This window comes from Ambystoma mexicanum, chromosome 1q (genome assembly GCF_040938575.1).
Source record: "Ambystoma mexicanum isolate Mex_15411 chromosome 1q, UKY_AmexF1_1, whole genome shotgun sequence".
NCBI lineage: Eukaryota > Metazoa > Chordata > Amphibia > Caudata > Ambystomatidae > Ambystoma > Ambystoma mexicanum.
The window spans coordinates 866220335-866246650 of NC_090922.1; the positions used below are offsets into that span (position 1 = coordinate 866220335).

Consider the following 26316-nt stretch of genomic DNA (forward strand, 5'->3'; position numbering starts at 1 on the left):
CCCCCTTGGGCTACCTGGGTGAGTGAAAAGTTGAAGAATTTAGAGGGATGGATTACGGGTTACAAGGTGAACACTTATGAGGGAATTAAGAATCTTGTGATGTTGGAGTCAATTTATGATGCCTGCTCTCCTGAGCTCAGACAGCACTTGGCTGATTCAAAGGAATTAGATTCCAGAAAACTAGCTAAGGTTGCTGACTTGTGGGTTGCCAACAGGGCTACTCACAAGGACTCTGGGGTAACTCAGAAAAAGGATGAGGGGAAACAGCCAAAAAAGGACTCCAAAGAGAATTCTAATAATTCCAATCCCAAAGAGGGCCCCAAACAAAACAATAAGGGTAAGCCACAAGGGAAACCGAATCAGGCTAGTGTACCTTCTGGTGCCAAACCAGAAGGAGGTCAGAGCAAACCACCATTCCAAAAAGCATTTGGTAAATGCTATGTTTGTAGCTCGCCTGACCATGTGAAAGGGGATCCCAGATGTAAGGGTAAACCTTCAGGGGTCCACACTGTCTCCTTAGCCTTCGCTCCAGAGGAGGAAGTACAGATGGCCAGTGGAAACTTTCTACTACTGGCTGATGATCCCATTGGAGTCTCAGCCAGTGTTTCTTTAGGGTCTCTGGGGTTGTGGGAACAACAGAAGTTAGGTGTACATAACTCTATCCCAGATAATACTAAAGAGTATTATAAGGACAGTGTCCAGGTGAATGGTCAGGAGACTCCTGCCATTAGGGACACTGGGGCCAGCATAACTGTGGTAGATAAATCATTCCTTCAGGCAGAGGATGTTGCTAAGGCATCCAAACGCATCACCAAGTTAGCTGGAGGGCCTGTGCAGATGCTTCCCCAATTACCAGTTTTCATCCAGTGTAATGACATGACTGTGAAGATACCTGTCAGCATACAAAGTGAGGTACCAGGAAGGGTTATGTTGGGAAATGACCTGAAGACTCTTGGAGTAGTGTCACATGCCCCCAGACCCCCTAATAAAAGGTTACAGTAGCTCACCAGACCTGCAAGGGAGAGAACCATGAGAGGTACTCCCAAGGAGATGATGAAGAAGGATATCACTCCTACTCCACTGGAGTAACAACTTGCTATCTCTGAACAACAAGAAGCAAAGGGGAAACCCAAGCCTTCTAGGAAACAAATTAATGAAAATACAGGACTCTGCGCCAACAACTCAAGTTGAGTTAAATCTTAGATTATGCTTTATTGATCATCCATGACCATTGAGCCCATAATTGATAACATGTTTCGGCTCCACTGAGCCTTTTTCAAATCCGGGCTACCCATAATTGTAATATAGGACATACAATATATCATAGTCAAAAAACAATTTGTATGAACGACATCATAAAGTATAACATAATACCAGTTTTCAAATATCGTGACCACAAAATATGCATAATAACATGAAAGAAATTAGACAGAAAAACAAGGATGGGCAAAAGGGAAGGGTTCATGGGTGTAGAAAAATAGGCAAACATATCATAATACATTGTTATGTTTGAGTAAACAGAAAAAGAGCACAAAAAACAGAAACAAAAACACAAACAAAAAGAAAAAAGAACCCATTAGTAATCATTATTCTTCAATTCATTGAATAATATAACCAAATTCTGCAATGGTCCCTTGAGACAAACTGACAACTTGGTGGATGTCCTTACCCGAAATTTGATGTAACCAGTTCTTATGACTATTTGTCCATGTAGTAGTAACGGGGTACAATCCCCAATATCAATCTAAACAAAAAATGTGAGTAGCGAAGGTAAATAAAACTGATTGTCCAATTTAGAATATACATTAATTGTGTATATCAAGGTTGCCTGTGGCAACTAGGCATTTTCATGAGAATAAATCCCGCCCTTCACCAAACGGGCAAAACAACTCTTCTTAATGGTCACAGGCCATTTCTGCCTTATTCAAAACAATTCATTATAAGTTCCGTAGTGAAGACAATTGTAATTAACCATCATTACGTGAAATGATGACGCATTTCCAATTATAGAACACGTATATCAAGTACGGAAAGCACAACATATAGCTTATTTTGTTGCTACTCGTCAAGTACCATTAAAGCTAAATCTCATTGAAAAGTAAACCATGAGATAAGCGGTCCTCTCTTACCAGTTCCTGGAACACAAACAGTCACACGCGTCGGCAGGTAAGCCGAACGCTTACCAGGTATGCCTTCTTATACTAGGCGTCATCACTGTGCGCGGTTACCACGGCGACGCAAGGACAAGCGTCGTCATTGAAAACCGCATTCTATCCCCCAGCATTCTACAAATTACATATGCTATATAATTCAAAATATTTGAATAAAGCCTGAGAAACTAACAAAGCATGTATACGCTTCTCCTGACCCAATTTATATTTGTTGAATACTTAAATGGTTACTATCACAGTAATGTATAATCACGGGCACTAATGCACCTAACTACAAAAGGTTGGTGAGCATTACACGCAACATTCAAATAAAATACTGAGCTACCAATTATGATGGGGTATCCCTTTAACAACACCCTGAAATACATGTAACCTCCTAATAAACAATGAGCCGTGTTCTAAATCAAGTATAACAATGAAAATTATTCGAGCTTGAGAAGCCAGATTGCAATGTACTACATCTCACAAGAATGAAACCATTTCATTATCTCTATTAAGTCCTGTATTTGTCGAATTGAAGTAACAAATTGCTCTTGCTTCCGCTTGTCGTAACGCCTTCACTCTGTCACCACCTCTTTTGTTCAAGGATACTTGTTTAAGACCAATGAATCTAATTTCCGATTTGAGATGTAGCTGATGTGTTTTTTGCCAATGTTCAGCTAACGGAAGTGATGGGTCTTGACTGCCAATTTTGGCTAAATGTTCACGGATACGGATTCTCAACTGTCTCTTGGTGTTACCAATATATAGTTTGTGGCAGACACAGATGATGCCATATACTACAAAAGTTGTTTTGCAATTAATTCCTTGTTTAATGATCCAACATTTTCCATTTTTATCTTCGAATTCCGTTGTTCTTTGGTATGCATATTTACATTGTGGACAGACTCCACATTTCCTGAAACCAGAATCTTTCTTGTGTAACCATGTACCTTGAGTAGTGCTCTCAATGTCCGGTAATAACGATGGACTAAGGATAGATTTAAGTGTATTTGCTCTTCTGAAGGTAATGCGTGGATGATCACTCACAAACTCACCAATATGACTGTCCAATTTAAGTAGGTACCAATGTTTGTTCAAAATTTTTCGTAATCTCTGGTGGTCTGAACAATATTGAGTGATAAAGCTAATCGGCATGTTAGCTTCCAAATTATTCCCTTGTCTCTGTCTCAAAGTATCCTGCTGCTGCATCAATTTGGTTCTCTTGTATGCTTTACTTATGTCTTTTTGGGCATATCCCCTCCTTCTAAAACGTCGTTGTAATAGATTACATTCCTCTTCAAATTTTAAGTTACTATTACAATTTCGTCTCGCTCTGATATATTCACCCAATGGTATAGGAAACAGCCAGCAGCAAGCACTCCACTGCTTCCAACAAGGACTTCCCCTAGGCTGTCCAAAGTTACAGCTGTACTTCCACCTCCAGCTGAGGCTGAGAGGAAGGTACAACCCTGTGTGGTTGAGCTAGACTCTGAAGAGGAGCTAGTGGATGGCCAAGAACTCATTGGAGATCTGGATCCTGTTGACCATCCTGAGCTGCAGTCTTTACTGGCAGAAGGTGGACCCAACAGGGCAGACATCAGTAAGGGACAGAGAGAATGTCCAACTCTGGAAGGTCTTCGCCAACAGGCAGCTTCTCAGGATGATGGGCAAGAGCCTGGGAAGTATAGGTTGCACTGGGAAGATGGCCTCTTCTACAGTGAACCGACTGAGTCTGCACCTGGAGACTACAAGCGGCATGTAGTACCTCAAGAAAACAGACAACAGTTCTTGCAACTAGCCCATGAGATTCCTTTGGCTGGTCACTTGAGTTTCAAGAAGACCAAGGAAAGGCTCTTACTCTACTTTTATTGGCCAAAGATGGGGGCTGAGGTAGATAAGTTTTGCAAGAGCTGCTACACCTGCCACACATCTGGTAAGGTTGGTTCCAAGAATGTGGCATCTTCAGTGCCTGTCCCAGTAGTGGGAGTCCCATTTGAGAGGGTAGGGATTGACATTGTTGGTCCCCTTGATCCTCCAACCTCCTCAGGCAATAGGTTTATCCTTGTTGTAGTAGACCATGCTACTAGATACCCTGAGGCATTTCCTATAAGGACTGTTACAGCTCAGGCTGTGGCTAAGGCCCTCCTTGGTATTTTTACCAGGGTTGGGTTTCCTAAGGAAGTAATCTCTGACAGGGGGTCACATTTTATGTCCCACTACATGAAAGCCATGTGGAAAACCTGTGGAGTTACTTACAAGTTCTCAACCGCATACCACCCTCAGACAAACAGGTTGGTAGAAAGGTTCAACAGAACCATGAAGAGCATGATAGGTGCTTTGGAAGATCCCCTTAAAAGAAAGTGGGACCTTCTACTGCCATGCCTTCTCTTTGCTAATAGAGAAGTCCCTCAGGAGGGAGTAGGTTATTCTCCCTTTGATCTTCTTTATGGCCATCCAGTCAGAGGTCCATTGGCCCTGATTAAGGAGGGGCTGGAGAGTGCTCCTCCCCCCAAGCCAGTCAGAGTGACTGACTATGTGATAGGTATCCGGAGGAGAATGTCACACATGATGGCAGAAGCTAGTGATAACCTGAAAGCTGGGCAAGCTTTGGTCAAGCATTGGCATGATCAAAAGGCTAACATGGTTGAGTTCACTCAAGACCAGCTAGTTCTAGTTATGATCCCCACAAGGCAGAGGGCCTTGCAAGATAAATGGATGGGACCCTTCAAGGTTGTGGGTAAACTTGGAGAGGTGAACTATCTGGTGGACTTGGGCAATCCCAAGGAAGCTCCCAGAGTCTTCCACACCAATAGACTAAAGGCGTATGTCTCCAGGCCTGAATTAGGAGCCTTGCTTCTAGCTACAACAGAAGAGGAAGAAGAGAGTGAAGCTCTCCCTGATCTCCTCTGAGGGTTACCCTTGGATGAAAAGATTGAAGGAGTAAATCTCTCTTCACATCTGACACCTGAGCAACAAAAGGAGTGCAAATCTATGTTAAATCAGTTTGCCTCCCTGTTCTCACTTTAACCTGGCTTGACCCCTTGGGGCCAGCATGATATAATCACTGGTGACTGTCTGCTAGTCAAAAGCAGAGGATACAGAATGTCAGAAAATGTGAGATCCCACATCAAAGGGGAGGTCAGCAAGATGCTTGACCTCGGGGTAATAGAGCCCTCTACTAGTCCATGGTCTAGCCCAGTTGTGTTAGTACCAAAGGCAGGATCCAAAGAATTGAGATTCTGTGTGGATTATAGAGCTCTTAATGCAGTCACCAAGACTGATACCCACCCTTTGCCTAGAACAGATGAGTTGGTGGATAGACTTGGTGCAGCCAAGTTCCTCAGCACATTTGATCTAACATCAGGCTATTGGCAAATAGCCCTGACAGACCATGCCAAGGAGAAAACTGCATTTTCTACCCCAGTTGGCTTATACCAATTTAAGGTTATGCCTTTCGGACTGAGAAATGCACCTGTACCATTCCAAAGGATGGTAAATCAGGTTCTGGCTGGGATGGAGGACTTCTGCATGGCATACTTGGATGACATTGCAGTGTTCAGCCACTCCTGGGAAGAGCATGTTAACCACCTAGGACATGTTCTGCAGGCTCTTGGGAAGGCCAACCTGACCATAAAGGCAAGCAAGTGCCAGATTGGACAGAGTAAGGTGGTCTACCTTGGGCGTGAGGTAGGAGGTGGAGAAATAAGGTCTTTGCTCAGTAAGATTGAAGCTGTGCAAAATTGGACAACACCTACTACTCAAACTCAGGTGAGAGCCTTCCTAGGCCTCACTGGGTATTATAGGAATTTCATTGAGAACTATGGGACCGTAGCTTCTCCACTGAATGTAATCTCCTCTCCAAAATTCCCTAAGAAGGTCAGATGGAATGAGGAGTGCAATCAGGCCTTTGAAAAGCTGAAGAAAGCTCTTTGCCAAGCACCAGTACTGAGAGCTCCTGACTATCACCAAACTTTCATTGTGCAGAAAGATGCTTCTAATGTAGGTATAGGTGCAGTCCTTAGCCAACTGAATGAGAAAGGTAGGGAGCACCCCATTTGCTTCATCAGCAGAAAGCTGAAGAATCCTGAGACAACGTGGGCAACAATTGAAAGAGAATGTTTTGCTATTGTGTGGGCACTGAATAAGTTTAGGCCATACTTGTATGGTTCTACCTTTGTCATTCAGACTGACCATCAACCCTTGAGATGGTTGATGCAAATGAAGGGGAAAAAACCCAAACTATTCAGATGGTCAATCTGCCTTCAAGGGTTTGATTTCACCGTTGAGCACAGGTCAGGGTGTCACCACCAAAATGCGGATGGCCTCTCTAGGATGTATGTCATCGACTAGAGGTATGAGATTCATCCAGGAGTGTATAGGCTAATTTCCCAAACCTAGTGAGTCCCCCAGCAGCTTTGCTGGATTTCTGGGTTTATTTTTTTTCTCCCACTCTTAGGCATGATTTGAGAATGTCCTTTGACTTTGTAATGTGTTTTATGGGCTATGGGGTCTTTTACTCCATAGGGTTTCATGTGTTTTTGGTAAGTGTGTTACACAGCACCCTCAGTGCAGTAACACAGGGGTGTCATAGTGACCTCCAAACATAGACTCCATACCCTGGGACTGACTACTGTCTCCCAGGGCATGTAAAGTCACCATTGACTTTACTAGTCTTAAATTGTGAACAGAACCAGTACAAACCATCATATTGTGGAAGTACTGGTAGGAGTAATTAGATTGTCCCTGGGTCTGTTTTTTGAGGGGGCACTGTGCAGCCCCCCCTCGTCGAGTTTCTGGCTGGTGGCAGTGGTTACCACACAAAATATTCCACCGGAATATTTCCTATGGGATTTTCCCATTCATTTTAAACGCACCACTTTTTTGGTGCAATGTTAAAGATACCGCGGGGTTATTTATTTAATATTTATTCCCCGGTTGGGACTTTTTGCCAGGACTCGGTTTTAAAATGGCGTTTGTGTTCGCCTCTGTAACTCCAACCCAAGTCGAGCCCTTTGGTCCACTTTTGGCGGGCTTCTGCACAGAAGCCTCCAAAAGTGTTGCCACTCTGTCTGGGTCTACAGGATGTGTGGGAGGGGGGAATAGGCACCCTGGACTGAGTTGCCTCGGCAACTCAAGTCGCATTCTTGTGTGATTGGCCCACTTAGCATGTTTGAGTGACAACTAGGACTGGTGAATGGGGGTTTTCTGCATAAAAGCAGGGCTTTGGGGACTGGAACTTGAGAAGTCGCCACAGGACCTAAAGAATCTGAAGAGGAAGAAGCTGAGCTGACCTGCAACGACGACACCACCGGTGGAGCCCTGCTGAACTGCCTCACCACTTCCCAACGACAGAGAAGATCTTCATCCTGGAGAGTCTTCTTCCTTTGAACTGGTGGGGTTAAGCAGTTCGCCCTCTTTTCGCCTTCCTGGATCGTCTCATGGTCGAATCGCCCGTGCCAAGCACCCCGGCGGCCGGATAGCCACGCTTCACCACTACCACGAATAAAAGGGTAGTACCTTTTAACTGAAAAACTCTGCGGCTGGTTTCTTCCCTGGCAGTGCAACGACCTCCAGCTTTCCTCCATGTTGAGACCTTCTCTTCCCCTGGACGAAGCACCAACTAGCAACTGCTGCCAGGAACAACTGCCCCTGCTGGAGCTTTCTTACCATTTCAGGTACTGTGCCCCGCCTGGTCTCCCTTGCAACAGACTGTTCAAGGTGTCCAGTAAATCCTTGACTCTCTATCCTGGGGTGACCTGGGACCTGGTAACTAACTTTTCTGAACTGATCCAACTCCTTTTGAACTATCTGCAAAGACTTTTAAAGTGTACTTCAACTGTGTGATCTTGGGCACATTCTGCCTTGCTCTCTCCAAGAGTGGGCCTGGCCTATGAACTTTCTTGCTCTACAGTAGACTCTGCCTTTCTTGACTTGCTGTGGTCCTTTTAAAAGTGTTGGTATTGTGTGCTTTCCTAATCCTGCCTTTCCCTCCCTTTTTAAATATTTATTGGAGTGCCATCTTGGCTAAGTTCTCACCTCTGCATTGATAATAAGTGGTGTTCTTTTCCTAAGACTTGTCGAATAATTAATCAGCGAGGTGTATATATTTCTAATGACTGTGTTTGAACTTGCTTGACATATTAGTGCCAGTGTATTTTTACAAGTGTGTTTTTAAATAAATAATTATATACTTTTATACCAAAGCTCTGGTCAGTGTTTGCTTGTGCTACTGTATTTTTGTACCTAATGTGTATACTCTATATACTGCCTAACTCTTCTTGAGAGAAGTCTGACTGCTCAGCCACAGCTACCAGGTAAATCTGGGTGGTGCAGACAGCTACCAATTGGGTTTACTGCCAACACCTGTAGTCTTAAACTTTTTGCAGTGGTCCGTAAGGGAACTACACAGGTTTCTGCCTAACACCGCTTATCCCCGAGCTCTTGGATAAGTCAAAAATGCTCAGATATATACAAAACTAGACTTACCAGGGGCCTACCATCTAGTAAGAGTCAAAAAAGGAGACGAGTGGAAGACGCCTTTCGCACAAAATATGGGCTTTATGAATATCAGGTTATGCCCTTTGGACTATATAATGCCCCAGCGGCGTTCCAATTTTTCATTAATGATGTGCTCCGCGAACTATTGGACGTCTGTGCTCTTGTCTATATTGATGACATTCTTATATATTCGACCACCAAGGACCACGTCAACCATGTCCGAGCAGTTTTGTAGAAACTGCGGCAACACCAGCTATATGCCAAATTGGAGAAAAGCTTCTTTCATGTGACAGAGGTAAAATTCCTCGGCTTTATTCTCACATCACGGGGCGTACGCATGGACACGCCCAAGGTAGACGCTATCCTTAACTGGCCCTCACCAACATCATAAAGGGAGTACAGAGTGTACTCAGGTTTGCCAACGTTTATCGCCGGTTCATTCCCGGGTTCTCCCAGATTGTCCACCCAATCACCACTTTACTACAGAAAAACATTTTTTTTATTGGTCCGCAGAGGCAGAGAAAGCCTTCCAGGAGCTAAAACAAGCATTTACCACAGCACCAATTCGATGGAATACTCGACCAGAACTACCATACGTGGTCAAAATGGATGCTTCCAACATAGCAATGGGAGAAGTCCTGTCATGAGACCCCGAAACAGGTCAGTTGCATCCGTGGCATTCTGGTCTCGCAAGTTTTCGGCCCCTGAATTGAATTATGCAATCACTGATAAAGAACTGCTAGCAATTAATCAGTGTTCAAAGCCTGGAGACATTATTTTCTTGAAGCTAGACATGCAGTCACCGTCGTCACAGATCATCACAATCTACAATATCTGAAGACCGCTAAAGCGCAATCATCACGCCAACTCCAATGGGCTCTCTTCTTTGCGGAATACGACTTCGTCATCACCTATAGACCCGGAGTACGCAATGGAAAATCGGATGCCCTGTCTCGCATGAGTGAGGGAGAAGAGGCATTTACTACACCAGACCCCGTGGCCATCATCCCTGAAGGACGAATCCAAGGCATGATTGCCACAACCGCCACTCTAGACAACTTAAAATCTGACCTGCAACACTTGATGAGTCCACCAGCGCAACATAAATGGCTAGGGAAGGGAGATTGGTATACAATCGTGGACAATCTACCATACTGCCAAGGACGATTGTACATCCCGGTTAAGAAATTACAGAATCAAATCATCGCAATCTATCAGGATTCATTAGTAGAAGGGCATCCGGGAATAGCCAAAACCCAATCTAAAATAAAGAAAAAATTACTGGTGGCCAACTTGGTGAAAGGACATTGTCCAGTTCATCGCAACCTGTGGCACCTGTGCACAACACAAGTCCCAAAAACAAAGTCCTGCAGGTCTGCTACGTCCTTTAGAAGTACCCCCAGCACCCTGGCATATGCTATCAATGGATTTTATTACAGACCTTCTCTCCTGTAATGGATACAATACCATTTTAGGCCTTGTTGATCTGTTTTCCAAAATGGCCCACTTTATTCCCTGAAAGGTCTCCCAGCTGCTTCTACTCTGGCTACCATGTTTTTGGAACAAATTGTCCGGCTACACAGGTTCCCATCAATATTGATATCAGACCGAGGAACTCAGTTTGTCTCTGCATTCTGGAAAAAGTGTTGTAAAATTGCCAAAATCGACCTCCGGTTATCTACAAGCCATCACGCCCAAACCGACGGCCAGACCGAACGGACTAACCAGACCCTCGAGCAATACATAAGGTGTATGCGGCAACAAACCAAGGATATCTTGAAGGACATACTTTGTTTGGCAGAATACGCATATAACAACTCCATTCACACGAATACGGGACAAAGCCCATTCTACATAGTGTATAGTCGAAATCCACAGACATCTGTTTTCGACACTCTCGAATCATTAGAAATGCCCGCTGTAACGACCTTACACAAAACCATCACCCAGTTTTTTAAGGAAGCAGCAGAGCATCTTGCCAGAGCCAAAGAGAAACAGAAGCAGTTTGCAGATCGACACCGAAGGGAAGCTCCCAACTACCAAGTCGGAGACAAGGTTTGGTTAGCATCCAAAAACATCCCCCTGAAAGGACCATGGGCGTTCCGGCCCAGATATCTGGGACCCTACACTATCAAGGCTGTGATCAACCCTGCGGCCATGAAATTAAAATTACCGGCCCACATGCAGATCCACCCAGTGTTTCATGTCTCCCTCCTAAAACCATTGAGATGAGGTACGTGGATCGATACTCCACCGGATCCTGAAATAGTTGAAAGAGAACCAGAATATGACGTTAAAAGGATCCTATACTCTAAGAGGGTCTGGCCCAAGTTATACTACCTTATAAAGTGGCAAGGTTATGGACCCCAAGATCAGACGTGGGTACCCAGTGAGCATGTCCACGTCCACGATTAATCAGGCAGTTCCACTGCAATAACCCCACTAAACCAGGGCCAGGGGGAAACCACCCATGAGAGGGGCCTTGAGAGGGAGTGCTGTCATGGCCACAGGCCCCAGAACACAAAAAACACACCATCTAGTGATGGGGGCAATGGGTCACTTGACTCACTTATGTCCCTCTGGGACCCATAAACCATGGGCCCTGGCTGGACTCAGACCTGGCGCCTTTGGTGCCAGGCTCATATAGAGATGTGAGCAGGAACACTTTATTTCAGTGCAGGAGTGCTTTTACTTTATTTCAGTGCAGGAGTGCTTTTATTTTACAAGAACTTTCCAAGAGCTGAAAGCCTTTATTCCAGAGAACATTCTCATGTGCTGACTCATCGGGTGTGGCTCCCTAGGCCTAAGTCTTCATGTGCTGATTCATCAAGTGTGGCAGGTGTGGCAGGTAGGCTGAACCTGGTGGGCGTGGCTTCAGAAGCTGCTCCATCCTTAAGGCGGTGCTTCGCGTTACTGTGCACTCACGTGCAACATGATGCTCACCGCCGCTTGGACCAGTTTACTCCCCTTGGAAAGCAGGCGTTCTCCTGCATACTCACCTCTAGGAAAGTGGTGCTTCATCACTTCATCTGCAGACTCATCTCCTGACATACAGTGATCTTGATCCCGATGCCGCAGCACCGCACTCTGCATCCACGAACTCGGACCCTGTGAAGAAGAAGAAAGACAAGGTTAGAACATCTGTCCTAGGGTCATGCAGCATTTGAACCCCACGCATCCCCTAGTTAACAACTTACCAGCTACTGTACCTCTGCAGCTTTTTTCCTCATTCCCTCCGGCTGCCGCCTCGAGCTCCGCAGCTTCTGCCGGGCCGGAAACATCACCTAAAAGGGAAGAAAGCAAAAGAGCAAACATCAAAAGTGGAACGGACAGCAATACAAGACAACAAACTTTACAATACAACAAAAACAGACGAGGAAATACAAAGGCAAACAGGAACACTTACCTGAAGTATAGTGGCTTAGTCGCAGCAGGACTGGACTACCACGTTCAACGGACCAGTGAAGGAACTCGGTCCAGATCATACAAGCGCCTCTGCAAGAAGCAGCGAGATGGAGGGCTCGCCAAAACCAATCAACAGGTGAGCTTTCCAGGGACAGCGCATCCCACGGGTACCACGGTTTGGGAGAAGGGGTCTGGAAGGGGATCAAGCGCACAAGCTAGCATACTCACGCCCCCCCATTCTCCATGCAGGATCAGTCCCAAGCAGCATCACCTATTACCACCAGTCACCACATAAGTGCAGAGGGCGAAGTCGGACCCAAGCGACCTCACCCCGGGAGGGCTGCAACCGTGCCCCAATGCCTCCGCAGAGACCAGGTGAGCGTAACAGTATCCCTGGAGTAGAACACACTATTGCTTTGACGGTAAAATATACTGTCATGTTAAGTTTTGTCATCAAATCACGCCCTAGTATGTTTACAACCATTAGTCTGGAGTATAATAATGGTATACACATGTAGTGTTCACCTATATAAATTGGTATTTTGTCTGTTAATGCAACTAAATTAATTTCCACCAAAAGTCCCTGAGCATTCATGACAATTGTTGACATTGGATATTTTCCCTCATGGACACAGGAACGAGTTTCTACATTGTCCACAAGAAATGAAAACGTCTTACCTCCTATCGTCACCTTGACCCTTGGTTCCTCTCTGGAGTCTGGTGTTACAGATAGCACTGAACAAATAAGTTCCTTCTGTGGGCTATCCTATTGTGGATATAAATCCATCCCCATACCTGTGAAACAATTTCCTCCCATCACAGTCTTACTCCCCGTTTTGGGTGTGGCTACTTGCATGGCTCCCGTATCCATGTGCAACTGTGATACACCTGCCTGCTGCATTGGAATATATTGTACTTGAATCAGTGGCTGTTGCATCTGCTTAGGTACTTGCTGTTGTTGCCCTTGTGGCGACTGCAGCTGCATTGAGACTTGTTGTATTTGCTGTGCTTATGGCACATTTGTCTCAGTTTGCGTGTTATAGTTGGCATAATAACATGAAGCAATAAGGATTTTGGGGTTGATCAAGGATACTGGCAAAGAAACCTCAGGGGACGAGAACCCCGACAGACTAATACAAAAACTTGAAAGAATAATACGTAAGGAAATTTCACAGAAATTACATGCAACAACTCTATCCCAATATTATAAATCTGAAAGAATACCCAGAGGACTACGAGTATATTTAAGACCTACCCTGTGCAAAGAGAACCAAGACTTTGTAAAACATTGGGAGCAGATTTTAAACAAATGCTCATTGGATTTAATTTTACTCACCATTGAAGAACTCGCAAAATCATTGTCAACTATCAACCAAGAAATTTAGGACGTTTCACAACAACGCTCCAAACTAAAACAGGGGCAAAACTAAAGGCCATTCTAGAGGAGACTAATCAGAAATTAGATTCTTATAAAAAAGACATCGAGAAAAGAAAAATACGGAAATTCCGAAGAGACGCCTTGGACTACACTCGTGACATCGTTTACATATGGCAAGAATTCTACAATAATGCTAAGCTACCTCCAACCAGACCAGGGAGATAACGAGATAACCCCCCCACAAAAAAGAACTCTGACAGTAGTGACATTAACAGCAGAGAAGCTGAGAACAGCAATATTGCATTAGCCAATACACCAGTGATCCCTCCTGCAGAGGATATTGTGATACAACAACCTGATACAGCCTTAAAGACAACTACGGGACAATTACCTTTTTTAGGCAAAGGAAGACCCGAAGAGGGAAAAAGAAAACCGCGACATAAGAACAAATAAGGGAATCCTTAGTCAGAATATTTCATCCAAACAACTGTCAAAAACTCAAATTGACACACTTAGGAATTTCCTTCATCCCAACAAATAACACCACCTTGTTTGAAGAGGCGGTAAATCTCTTCAAATTGATCAGAAAAATTGAGTTAAAGGTCTTTTTTGACACAACAGGTGAACTTGACTTGCCGGAATTCTTGGAAATGAAAAATAGAAGTACTTTTCATCCGCAAATAGACCATCCTCTGATTAACATGTTTAAACTCAAAACTACGAAAGACTCACTACACCTTAAATATGACATAACACACAAAAGCAACATCAGGAAACATCAATTTAAACTCATCAAAGAACTAGCTGATGGCACCACCATAACTTTGAAACAAGCTGACAAAGGGGGTGCTCTAGATTTGATGGACACTGCCCTTTACAACGAGGGTTACCTGTCACTCCTATCAGATCCCAGAACATACATGATCTTAGATAATGACCCAGTGGCGGATATTAAAGACATTATCCAGGAAACTATTGACAAAGCATTCCATATGGATTGGATTTCTGAAAAAAACAGTGAATTTCTCATCAAAAAATTTCCGATAACACCTGTATTTTACGCATTGCCAAAAAGACATAAAAACATCTCTAATCCACCATTTAGACCCATCATAGCCGGAATTGAAAGCATTTTACACCCGTTGGCAATTTATCTGGACACAGCACTTCAACCAATGGTAAAGGCAACCCCCATTTAGCTGAAGGACATGTCACATTTTTTGCAATTACTAGAGGAATTAGATACTAATGATCCCAACCTGCTACTATTTACAATGGATACATCTATCCGCCATACCGAGGTGATTGCGGCCATGGAGTGGTTTCTCTTGAGACATGATGGTACGCTGGCACAAAAAGTTTTTGCAATCAAACTAATCAACATAGTCCTGTATAACAACTATTTTAAATTCAACAGGAAATATTATCTGCAGATAGCAGCAGGGGTGTTGCTAGGTCTGGAAAAGATCAGGGGCTATGCTAATGCTGGGACTGGCTGGACTCGGGGCTAGCTATAGCCTTTTGGTTGTAGCCCCTGAGCTTCTATCCGGGGCTACAACCAAAAGATCTGGGGCTATAGCCCCCTCAGCCCCCCCTAGCAACGCCTCTGGATAGCAGGAACCTCAATGGGGTCATCACTGACACAATCATATGCCAATATTTTTATGTATTTTTTTAAACACACACGCATCTTGGACAAAAAACCATGGAACAACAAAATCAAATTATGGAAACAATATATTGATGACATTTTTGGAGTTTGGCAAGGCACGGAGGAAGAACTTATGGAATTTTTCAATTACTTGAACGGTCGTAATCAAAGGATAACCTTTACGATTTAAATAGGAAGACCAACAATTTGGATGTAAATTTAACATTGACTGGGACTAGAATTGAAACCAACATCCACTTGAAATCAACAAATGTCAATAGCACTTTACATTTTCAAAGTTTTCATCCCAAACATCTCAAAGAAAACTTTCCGTACAGTCAGTTATTAAGACTCAAGAGGATTACCTCAGACTCCGCTAACCTACAAAGGGAATATGACAACATGAAATTGAGATTCACAGAGAGAGGATTTCCAGAAGACATTCTCAATAAAGCTATTATCAGAACGTAACCACTAAAGCGGGAAGAACTTCTACAAGGAAATAAAAGAAAGGAAAACTGCAAGCTTATACACTCTCAAAAAATTCTCAAGTCAAAGCTACCAAATCAAAAGGATCATTCACAAAAATTGGGATTTAATCAAGTCAGATCCCAATCTCAACCGGTTATTCCCTGAACCACCTTTGCGCGGCTAAAAAAGGGGTACACACTTCCAAGACACCTTGATTAGAGCAGAATGACCCCAAAAAAATTGTCAAATTATCCTGAGCAAACCTAAATGTGCCACTTTTGCTTGCCTTAACTGTCAGCATTGTACCAGTATCATAAAGGGTGACGACATCAGACACCCCAACATAGGCAAACAAATCCCTCTTAAAGACTATGCTACCTGTGATAGCAAAAACATTATTCATGCATTACAGTGTCTCTGCGGAAAGTACGATGTTGGCAAAACAACCAGAAGGACCAAGGAGAGATGGACGGAACAGAAGTCCAGTATTAGAACTGACAACAACAAATTACCTGTGTTTTGACATTTTAAAGAACATCTACACACCATAGGACAGTTAAAATGTATGATACTTGAGGTAATACATCCTCTACCAAGAAGAGGAGACCTGTCTAAAAGACTTTCACAAGGTGAACTATTTTGGATCCACAAATTGGATGCCATAACACTGCTAGGGATTAATGAAGAGTACTATCTGGGTCCCTATATTTAACTCCCAAAGGATATATCACATCTTGTTACAGCTAATGAAGAATTGATCCGATACATATATACTTCTCTGAGACATGTCATAGACTGTGAACTCCTAGAGAGTCAGCCAGGCTCACCGTTGTAACATCAGATTTGAAATTTGGTTATTGTACAAGAATACATTAGTTATATATCGGTTTTGACACCGCAAGAATGAACTCAGTAGAGACAGGTTGCCACATCTCAGTGTCTGTCTCAAGTGTTTCAGTAAGAGTGTGAACTCCTACAGGGGCAGCCAGGTTCACCTTAATGAAATCAGGTTTGAAATCTTGCTGACGTTCAAGAATGTTTATGGTATATAATGGTCTTTAGACCACAAGAATGCGAATTCAATAGAGACAGTTTGCTACATCACCAACTATGAATCTAATTTTCTCCTAATTTTTGGATTTTGAGACAATTCAAATGTCATTGTGTTTGGCTAACTTTATTGTTATTGAGCAAATTATTACAATCATGGAATGTTTGCAATTTTACCAGAAAATAGTTGTACACCGGAGGCTTGTTCTCTTTTACTTACTTACTTTAACAGCTTAGGACAAGCCATTATTTGGTCTTTAGGCTAGTCATCTCTAACCACCATTCCCTTGTAAATATTGCGTTGAAATTATTCTAGGGGTTTATTGGCCCATTGGTTACCTTCATCCCCCGTTCTAAACCAACACTAGAGGGTATTGATATTCCACTGTTATATATTTCTGGTTTTGAAAGCGGACTACCTGCCACATCAATTGTTCAGCCTTTTGCCACTCTATGCATAGACTTCTTTAGTACTATTATCTACACATTACCACCTCTCGTAAATTTGACGTTTGATATGTCATATCTATATGCATTATTATCACCACTAGTGAAGTGGACTAGAACATTAAATTAGTGCACTCCTCGGAAAATGAAGCATAGTACTATCTTCAACACACGATCACCACTTATCTTTCTGACGGTTGAGATGTTACATTTATATGCACTTTTATCCACACTAGTCTATTAGATTAGAACATTTAATTTATTGTGCTTAGCGCACTCATCAAAAAATGAAGCATAGTTTATTTACTTGCACGCGCACCGGATACTGATAAGACGTCAGATCAGTAGACTCATCATAATAATATTGTGAACTGGATGGCTCATAATAGCAATGGCCTGGACAGTATCAAGACATAGACTAATATTTGTTTGCGCATCAGTTATGACCGCGTAAATCTTACTCATAAAGATCTTTGAAAAAAATATGTGTTTACATATGACGTCACACGTGTCCTAGCATGATGACGTCAAGAATAGACACTGCTAGAAATAAGCGGCCATTTTGAATAATTAAACAGCATGCAGCACGGTTACACCTTGCAGCTCCCTGCAATACTTTCCAGCACAAATCCATCATTATATAAGTAGTGGCTGAGATCTTACCTGCTCTTGCCTGATTTTATCTGAAGAATCTTTATGCCCCCAGGAACTCCTCAAAATAAGTATTCCGTCTTGCTCTTTTTGGAGATGCGGTTTACGCACCTGCAGCTAGACGTGAAATCAAGTTTCACTTACAACTATTTTCCCTGACTTCACACCACAGACTGCAAACAATGTAAGTAGTGCTTTAACTTGGTTATAATGTCAGTGCTTACTATTTACCGCTATGAGCACTCATACTGAGAATATCCATCCTTAACTTTTTCAGACGTGCTGAGCGCACTCTTGGTCACACATGTCAGAGGACATCCCTTACAACATATTACCTGGAGAAAGAACCATTATCTAGGAGTTTTATGGTAAGATTCTCCGGACATACTAGGCTTTCTATTAGGTCTAGGAGTAGCCATTACATTTATAAGATTTCTATGCAGATTTAACGTGTGATCTCCATGTCAGCAGACTGAGTGAATCCTTTGTGAAACCACACCACAGAATATGGAGCTATGTGGACATGATTTAAGGTTAGAACATTTTCTCCCTTTTCAATATATGTTGAAGACCTCTTTGGTAACTTAGATTACTATTAGACAATTAGGATTTTCAGAACTTACCGAATATCTATCCCCAACAGAATACATGTAGAAATACACGGGTCCATCAATTACAGATTTAGGATTCGTGATTTCAGATCACTGGAAAAAGATGTCCTTTAGAGGTCTTTGAGAGGCTATAGATTAGTATATGACAAACCTGAGAATTTTTGGAATTTCTGTTCATATATGAAGTGATTTTGTTTAGCCATGAGAAGCATTATTGATTTTATTGAATGTGATACAAATGAAACACAATTACTTATCTTATTTCTGTTTGAATTTTTTTGTAGAAATATTGTGATTACACGCCCCTGATGAAGAGTTTACTCAAAACGCGTTGGGCCATATTTACATTAAAATACTTGTATTTATTTACAATTGAATGGTTATTTGCATTTATCATAGTATTAGAGTCTGAATGAACTTTTGAAAAATGTCAAACCACACGAATTAACTTGATCAAATTGATAAGTAGCAAATATGGTCCCCCATTAGGAGCCACTTGCAACTACTCAAACAATTTGGCTTTCTCTGGGCCGTAGACAGTATGCAGGGGACGGGAGTTCCCTAACAGAGAAACGTCTTGTTATCTGTGTTTTTTATACAACCTTTCTGCCAAAGTTGTGGTTTTCTCCACCGCACCTAGAAATATATCACTTTTGTGGTTAAAATGACAACGATTATAAACTTTATTTTTTTAGATTCAATTTACGAAGGAGTGCTTTGTGTCAACAGAGTTTGTTTTATATTTGGCATAATAGCCATGTGAATCTGTATTATACTGTGTAGCATATCCCATCACCCCTATTGGAGATGAACAATTCTGTTGCTGCGTGCCTCCCATACCTCTGTATACTCTAGCTTAATGTCCCAATTTACCGCAGCTCCAACATCGCAGTGGTTTTCTGCCATTAAATCCCCCCTTATTTGTGCCATTGTCCCCTCATTGTTTGTTAATACCGCTCCTTCTATTATGTGTAATTTGATCATTTTTTCTGCACCGACTTCACTTCTTCCTGTTTTCTACTGTCTGCTTTCGTTTTGTCTTTCTCTCTTAAAATTCTACAGTAATGCACAATTGCCAATTGTATCTCTGGCCATTGCTTTGCTTCCATTCCTACCTGTTTCTTTAGCTGATGTTGCACAGGCTCGGGCAGCCCTTGACATAAAATATGGTAAAATAATGCTACTGTCTTGTCCCATGATTCATGCGTTTCCAAATTCTATCTGGCCGGAATCTCATGAATAAAGGCAATGGGGTCTTTAGTGTCTCCCAGTTTTCTAGTCATTATTGCCCCAATATCCGATGAATCAGGATATTGTACTCTAAGTGATCGCCATATATCTGCTCTACAATTATTAAAAGGCGCTCCATCACGCACTGTGTGTTGTTGAGTGACTTTCAGGTATACTGCTCTTTTCCAAACATTGCCAGCCCTCTCCCCTAGGATGGATTATAATAGGCCTTTAAAGTCACCTATAGCAAAAGTCGCTCCTGATTTTCTTTTATCTAGTTCCCACGCCCAAAGTTAAACTTGGTAGTGTGTGCTTTAAATTGTTCTCATCCATTTGGGCCACAGTATAAATTGTAGTCCACCCAGGGACATCATTTAGGGGTCGGCAGAGGTTGCAACTGCAATCTCTGAGGTCTCCCTTGCGACCTCTAAAAAAAAATATGGCTCTTTACTTCTGGAGTGGATTGCTTTCTTGTTCAGGCCCCTTAAAAAAAATAAGAAAAATAAGAACAGGAGTGCCACAAGTCTAACACTTTCAGCACTGACCCTAAATAAGAAAGAATATGTGTCTTTCGAGAATTCTATACAATTGCTAGACTCATTAAAAGTTAATTTCAGGCACGCTTCAGGGGGTGAGTCACTGATTTAGTCTGTTCTTAAACGCCTCAACTCAGCCTTTCTGAGGTCGATAAATGAGTACCAGTACAGGTTGGGTGATATTGGGTGTATATTTTTTCTATATAAAGCGCTTAAAAGTAAGTGCTATATAATAACACATCATTATCATTATCCATTTGGTCATGGATATCTGCTTGCATTCACAGTAATTTGGTAATATGGGCCCATACACACTGATCTTAAAGATACACATGGCGATCCATTCTTGTATGAAATGTACATCACATTATAGTGATATTGTAACCCTATTTTTCGTAGAATACAATGCTATGTGATGCCATTTCTGTTTTGTCAATGGGTGAAAGGTTGTGTTCCATTGCTTCCTGCGATATCACTTTGGGGTGGGGTCAAATTACATCATTTCCTGTGATGTCATCAGGGGCCAAGGGTTGTGTGATGTCACTTCCGCCACCCCTGGCATTTTGGTGAAATTACGTCCCTGGGTCCACCCCCCCTTTCTCTAATAATTGTCTAATGTGACAATCCTGATTCATAAGCAGAATTGTTCTTGCCTGTTTGTTTCCGTCCTGGTAATGCCCTTAGTCAGCTTATATAAGGTGGGGATATATCCCCTATACTGCACGATTGTGCTTGCGGTCATTCAATATATGTTGTTGGTTCTGTTGTCTTTTCTACGGGGTCTTCTAACTCTGACCATTTTACCCCTTTATCTACGCTCAATTCCCTTGAAAATCCACATGCGCCATTTCTATGAACCCTCTCATTCTCCTCTCTTTCTTCTTCTGGCATCATTATGCCCCAGCTCGTGTGGCTGTTATCCTCTTCTGCATCATCAAGATACAGCCTGCTTAAGGACATTATTCTATGATCATCTGTTATGACGTCCTTTGATTTACCTTCAGTTCTTTTTAATCAGGAATTTTCAATTTTCTCTTAAATTCCATACGTTTCTCTGTCCCCCATTTTCCTTTATAATGTCCCATGCCTCTGCTCTATATCTTCTGTATCCTGTCCACTAGCCCATGCTGATCGCGGCATTCCTTGTAGCTCCCTTTGGGGCTGTTAAGACCCTCTTTCTTCTTCCAATCGTTCTTGTGCTTCGATGGGCACTATGCTTCTGTGGCATAAATATTCTATTTCATGATCTTTTAATCCCCTACTCATGTTCATTTCTTCCTTTCTTCTCCTTAATTCACTTAACTCCCCTTCCTCTCCACTTCATTGCAACCAATGTTCTTTCTATCTTTGGGCTTCTACCTCTTTTTGTATCTCCTCTTCCAATCTCCTTTTCTTTTCCCATCTCACACCTTTTACGTTTCTCCTTTGCTTACATTCCCTGTCCCTTTCTTCTTTGTATATTCTTTCTTCTTCTTTCTCTTCCTCCCTTTTCTTTTGCTCTTCCCTTTTCTCTCTTTCCCATACTCCATCAATGCCCTTATTGTTTAGTTTGAGCAATATTGTTCCTCCCAGCAATTCATTCTGTACTATTGTCATGCCCTTAGCTACATCCTTTGTTTCCTTATGTCATTTCCTTTATCCCTGCCTGCTTGTCTTGTCTTTCTTGTCTCTCATCACGCTGTTTTCCTTCATCACATGTTGATATATTTTTGCGTTTCTCGATTCCCGCTCTCTTCTGTGGTGTATTCACTGTTATAAGCAGGGGGCTCATACATTGGATTAAAATAACCCGCTGCTGCCTTTAATTACTTTAAAGGATATAATCCATTTTCTTCAACCTTTACATTTTGTTTTTCAGGAGGTAAAATAGGATTTGAAGGTATTACATTGTCTCCTTTATTCTGATTAATCATCCACTCTCTCTCTGCTGGATCTTCTTTCTCAATCTGGTACATTTTCCAGAGTTCTAGAATTGCCAATCTTATCTGTAACTTCTTTCCTTTATGAGCGGCATGTAAGTATGTCATCATGTGACGTAATAGCGGTTTTGATAATGAACCCTCTTGACATAAGTGCTTTATTAGTCATGCCCTTGACCCACTCGGAATGGTACTTCCTAACTTTGGCTGTATATCTCGGCAATGTTCTGCATAAGTATAAAAGCAATGTGTCTTCCATTGTTACAAGTCAGTTCAGACTGCCAATACTTACTCAATCTATTATTCTTTCTAGGTTTGTTAAATATCTTGTTTTAATCTTTTTGAGCAAGCACCATCAATCGCTGCTTGTAACCTGTGAATTTTTCCAGCACAAAACTGAGGACTTTCCTAAGTATGTGCAATTTAAAATGTCCGCTCTTACATACTGCAGTTACCTGGGCATCCATGGCTAGGGAAGAGGATATAACCACCCCCAAACTCTTTACGGATGCCACAGTAACCAGAAGAGGACCAAGAAAAGCCAGCCATCAGTCATTGGTCCAAAAAAGAAGAGGCGAGGTTGTCCCAACCACCAGCACCTCATCTTACTGCCATTTAATTTGAGCCAATTAGATGACATCCATTCCCCAACCTCCTGAAGACACATCCTAAACAGACTGGCCGTATTGACCTGATTAAGGGGTGTTGTCAGCATAGGAATAGAAGCTGAAACCATGGGAGTGGATAAGAGCCTGAAGATGCCTAATATACAAGTTAAACAGAATGGGGGGAAAGGCAGATCCCTGCGGAACACCACAAGATAATAACACTGGGCTAGAAAGAAAGGGAGGAAGTGAGACTAATTGTGAGCAGTCGCAAGAAAGGAGACAAACCAGTCCAGAACTCTACCAGACAGCCCAGTAGTATCTCATCTCTTATTGACCCCATCTCATTAATGTGTGCCCTTCATATTGGCTTTATGCCTTAGGAATCCCTTAACACTCCTATATGTAGTTATGGCGTGTATTCTTTCCGTCCCTCATGGGGCAGTGAAATTGAGTTATCCCTTCTCTTCTTTATAATCCCTAAAATCCAGTTACTCTTTAAATATACAAGCTACAAGCCGTAGCGAAACGCGTCATCATCTAGGTTTACCTTTGTGTGGCTGGGCGTGGGAGGAGGTTTCCACATGGAACTTTTTAACTTTTGTATTTAATAAAGAAGACATTTTAACTCAACAACGTTGCAGCCGGCTTCGTGATGAACTCTGAGATATCTTTTTCACAACACTCCGGGAGTGCGGCTCAGGATTGCGCCGTTCTGATGCAAAAAATGGTGATATATATATATATATTCAACACACCATAATACAATCCCTCCCCCCTTTATATTTTACCATATTCAATGTTCTACTCACATCCGCTATTCAGCTTGAGTTCCTCTCCATCGACTCTCCCACAATCAACCAGTTTGACTTCAAACCACTGGGTGCCTGCGGGGAGCAGACAGGAGTTTCATGAAAGGGGGACCTGCCAAACCAGATCTTGAACACGTTCTTTTTTACACTCCACTCACCGCAGGAAACTCTGCGATCGTCTGGCTAATGGTAGGAGCTGGAGATTGTCGGGGTCTGGATCTGGGCCTAGATCTAGGTCATTAGACCAGAACCATCCGCAGGGCTACCAAATGTGCTCTAGAACCTTGAAGCGTCTTCTATTTGCTAGATTGGATTATCAGCAATCATCTCAGACCAAATAAACGGACAGATCAAAGGAAGATGGCAAAATACTGCTTTAATCTCAATGAAAGAAAGCAGGGCAATTTGACAGCTATCAAAATAGATGCTCAATGTTCACACATCATTTTGCTTGTACAAAGTTTGTATACTTTCACATACATCATTTATGATGTCATCCTACGTGGCATTTCATAAAACCTATCGCCAGAAGACTTATAGAATTATATACGGGTTAATATCTCATTGGTCATCCCTTGTCTGTAGGAAACGCCCTGAGCTACGTCTATGTACATCACATTCTGATTATAGCAGAGAATATGGCAGCGTGCTAGTAATGGCAACATTGTGTATGAAAGTGCATGGCAGGCCTTGTGATTGGCTGCAACCCTTTCCAACCATGGACTTTCGGCTCCTTAGCAGCACGTGAACAGAACGAAACCTAGGTGTTCAAGCTGCATCAACTTGCTTTCTTCTTTTGCCAATTAGTCCATTGCATTTCATCGACCTGATCCTTAGCCAAGGTCTATCGTTTGTAGTTGACCTCGTAGTCTGCTCGTTTTTCTGGGACTTTCGAGGGAGTATGAGCACACCACTATCTTAACTCAATCTCTAATTAATAGACTTTGTTTTGTGTTCTTCATTACGTGTCAGGAGACCACGATTTTGTCAATTTCAGCCTCTCAATTACTGCAATTTGATTTTATTAAACCGGGTGTCATTACCCCTTCTGGCCTTTAGAGACTTGCTCACTCCACTTCACATAGGCTTTTGCCTTTTCGTATTTATTCAACACTTGGCACCTGCAAATGTCCTTGTCTCTCCTAATCTTAGCAGACATATGTCTTCCGCACGTGGTCTGTTCATTCGACTCCCTTTGTGCCTTGCACCCATCTCTTGAAATAGCCTCTTTTATTTCAGGCCAACATACTCCCTTATTCTGTACACAAAAACAGCTTCTTCATTAATTCTTCAATTTGCAATCCTAGGCTCATATTTCGAGGTAGCAGGGTTGATTCTTTAACACGGACCAGCATCCATTTTCTTCCAATGGCCGTCCTAAATTTTAGGTATATACCTCTTTCTTTTTAGCAAGCTTCTTGTATTACACCGTGTGTACAGTTATTGGTCAGCAAGTTACTTTATCTTATTTGCACAATTACTTCATTTTTAGGTACATGTTTTTTTCGTGCTTCAGTTACATCATCAGCCTTACGTATTTTCATATTGTTCCAACATAGGTTCATTTATCTTCTTCATGACATCATTTGGTTGTCATCAGACTTTTATTCAGCATTCACCCATAATTCCCATAACCCATTCCAGCACTTTGGCAGTGGGCCTCCTTCTTGGTAACTTCCTTCCACTGTCTCAACATGAGGGTATCATCTGAATAGCGGTCTGAGTGCAGATCGTCTTTCTTACAATCGACACAGTTTGGACATGTCGCATAAACTTTGTGCATGGGTTCCCAATTGTAGCTCTTTATCTGCTACTCCAATAAGATGGTGGTGAGGGGGCGGCACTAGAGAAGAGGCCTAGAGAAGAGGCATTCACGTGCTCCTCTACATAACAATTTACTGTGCAACTGCAAATCTCACACACACATGTATAACAAAGAACCGTCACAAGATAGACATAGAAATATAAGTAGTTATTCCATTTAATTTACATATTTCCCCCAAGCAAGCCCATCGAATGACAATTGTAACAGAATAAAAAGGAGTCAGCAGAGGCCTTAACCACTGTTGCAACACCTTCTTTTTCTCTTCCAACATCATCAATTGTCTGTGTGTCCCACAGCCAGCATTACATCGTCACAATGCTCCTAAGATAAAACAGCCTTCTAAACTGTTTTCTTTTGTTTTACAGGTTTGGTCTTATTTTGAATGGCATTACAGCTCAGAGGTTTGTTATGAACACTTACCTTAATTATGCGCCCTTAGCTTTGCCCCAGATGCATCATTCGGATGTGGGCCAATAGTACCAGTTACAGCCCTCCCAAAAATGCCTCCCCCCTTACAATGGCACATATATAGGTGACTGCATTAGAACTTGGCCCTGTATAAAAGATTTGCCTCCCCACAGACAACAATAGAATTATTGAAAATTGCTTCACAATCTAATAGAATAGTTTTTGTAAAGGGACTATCCCACTTTCTGTAATCTGATTATCTTTGATTTAGCACACATGAAATAACACTTTCTGGAGAAACCTTTCAACTCTCATGCCACTGACCAACTCCCTTTAAGTCTCCATACATAAATGCACACACATAGACACACAAAAATCAATCTCACACCCACCTGAGTCAAGCACCTTGCATTAGACAATGGGTTCTAGCTAGCTCCATACTTCAATATATGCACAAAAGCTTCTCTTTTTAACATTACCCCAGGTCCTCTCCTCCTCATCCCAGTCCTGACACATGAAGGAAGGCCACCATCTCCCAAGCTTTCTCCCACAAATGTTCCCATCCAAAAGAAGAAGCTGTCCCTCCCGCCCTTTTACCACTAAGTGGTATAAACGGAGAGGCCTTATTCATGATCCTCCTGTTTCTTTCGTAATGTGTTCTGCAGA

At 42.3% G+C, this 26316-nt stretch overlaps 1 long non-coding RNA gene across 1 annotated transcript; it reads right to left on the reverse strand.

Moving 5' to 3' along the window:
- Positions 1-1176: 1176 nt before the first annotated feature.
- Positions 1177-1740, reverse strand: LOC138521904 (uncharacterized). Its single transcript, XR_011283165.1, has 2 exons — positions 1670-1740; positions 1177-1287 (listed from the first exon to the last, which is right to left on the reverse strand). It is a non-coding gene; the product is annotated as an uncharacterized lncRNA (long non-coding RNA).
- Positions 1741-26316: the final 24576 nt, after the last annotated feature.